Genomic DNA, 2,367 nt, shown 5'->3' on the forward strand with positions numbered 1-2,367 from the left:
ACTCTTTCCAGGAAATCAATTTAATAGTCCTTTGAATTAGTTTCATTTAGGAACTACTCAGTTCACTTTAACTGTATTTTAAGCACTTCAGCTGGATTTCAGTGCATTTTATGAATAACAGAATAGGTTCAGGTTCAGTTTGAGAAAGAATCTGACCTGAACTGGATTTCAGTTAAAGCTGAGATGGGACACTTAAAATTATTCTAAAACATTTGTTGGTGGTGTTGATTTCGTTCCTTGCTTACATATATCTTTTCCCTGGTGATGGACAAATCGTCAATGAAATAGAATGTCCACTCCAGGGTGGATCACAGGACATATCCAGGAAAAGAAATTCACTGAAACTTTGAAATTTAGTTCATTAGTTCATAATGTTAACATGAGTGCTTGTTCCTTATATTTCCTACATCAGAATGATCTAGAAAATAGGAATATGTGGTAGGCATAGGACCATAAATGGTAGGTATTCTCCTTGAATTAAGACCTTTACTAGAAGGAGATCACTATCTCAGGGCCACAATGGCTGCACTGTATATCTCTAGAGTCTTAGCTGTGATCTGTTGAAGGACATTCCCTGACTGGCTACAGTCGTGAAGGGTACAGCTTACATAGAATCGTAGAATCATAGAATGCCAGGTTGGAAGGGACCTCAAGGATCATCTGGTCCAATCTTTTTAAGTGCTACTATAGTTTATATGAGATGGCTCAGCACCATGTCAAGCCAAGACTTAAAATTATCCAATGTGGGGGAATCTACCACTTCCCTTGGGAGACTGTTTCAATGTTTGACTGTCCTCATGGTGAAAAATTTACCTCTTGTGTCCAATCAGACAGGAGCTCCCCAGGAGCAACTTGTGCCCATTACCCCTTGTCTTTTCCATGTGACTCCTTGTAAATAGGGAGTCTCCATCTTCTTAGTAGCCACCCTTTAAGTACTGGAACATTGTAATAAGGTTTCCCCAAAGCCTTCTTTTCTCAAGGCTGAACAAACCCAGTTTTCTTAGCCTCTCCTCATATGGCAGGTCATCCAGTCCTCTGATCATTCTTGTGGCCCTTCTCTGGACCCTCTCCAGCCTGTCCACATGTTTTATGTAGAGCAGGGACCAAAACTGAATGCAACACTCCAGGTGTGGTCTGACAAGCGCTGAGTAGAACGAGATGATTATTTCTTTATCTCTGCTGGTAATGCCCTTATTGATGCAGCCCAGCATCCTGTTGGCTTTCTTTGCCGCTGCAGTACACTGTTCTCTCATGTTCAGCCTGTTATCCACCAAGACCCCCAGGTCCCTTTCCACAGGGCTGCTCTCCAGCCAGCTGGATCCCAGTCTGAACTGCGCTCCTGGGTTATGTGTTCCTAGGTGCAAGACCTTACACTTCTCCCCATTGAACTTCATAAGGTTCCTACTAGCCCACTCCTCCAGCCTGTCTAGGTCATCCTGGAGGGTGGCCCTCCCTTCTGGAGTGTCAACCTCTTCACTCATCTTGGTGTTGTCAGCAAACTTCATCAGGGTGCTCTTGAAGCCAACATGGATCGAGAACTGGCTAACTAAACAATTGTCACCATTTGACTCAGGTTGGACAAGACGACAGTCCACTGTCAGCCTCCGCTCTCCATCTGGTTTTCACACTGGCCAAATAGGACTGTTGAAGGGTGAGTGAGTCCTGCTGATCACTCCCTGGCTCTCCAATTGCCAGATCAGCTTGTGAATGGGGATCACAGAGTCTCTGTTGGTGCGATATTGTCGTCTGTGCACTATTGAAGTGGCAATTGGCACCTGTTGGTCTTCAACCTTCAGCAACCCCACTACAGAAGGGTCATCTGAAAGGCCAGAAAAAGTATGAAGCTGTTCAGTGTCCTCAGTCCCCACGGCTGCTATACCAAAGGTCCACCAGTACCCTTTCGGGTCACGGAAGTATCCTTTCTTGAGATCTTGAGTCTATGCCAAGGATGCACAGAACATCTGGGCCAGTTACTCCAGGGTGCATTTGCCACTCCTTACCAGTGAGGCTCACACCAGCCTCCACAACAGTCAGTTGTTCAGATCCTCCTCTCACTCCAGAAATAGTGACTGAGTCTGTCCCTTTATGATTCGATGGCATTAGTGTGCACTGTGCACCAGTGTCCACCAAAGCTTTATATCTTTGTGGTTCTAATGTGCCAGGCCACCGAATCCACACAGTCCAATAAACTCAGTTGTCCCTCTCCTCCTCCTGGCTGGAGGCAGGGCATCTCTAATATTGAGCTTTAGAGTTTGATGCACCATCCTGGGTGATGACTGGTGCAGCCTTCTTCTTGGAAGAACCATCTCCTGGCCTTGTTCTGTTCAGTAGCTCTTGCACACGTAACTGGAGAATATCAGTGGGTTT

At 45.6% G+C, this 2,367-nt stretch overlaps 1 protein-coding gene across 1 annotated transcript in view; it reads left to right on the forward strand.

The window, feature by feature from the left end:
* LOC104390822 (nipped-B-like protein) overlaps nt 1–2,367 on the forward strand; it is a gene marked incomplete at both ends in the record, with an annotated part of 102,409 nt that overhangs the window by 72,727 nt on the left and 27,315 nt on the right.

The sequence above is a fragment of the Chaetura pelagica genome, unplaced genomic scaffold, assembly GCF_000747805.2.
Source record: "Chaetura pelagica isolate M959 unplaced genomic scaffold, ChaPel_1.0 scaffold476, whole genome shotgun sequence".
Lineage (NCBI taxonomy): Eukaryota > Metazoa > Chordata > Aves > Apodiformes > Apodidae > Chaetura > Chaetura pelagica.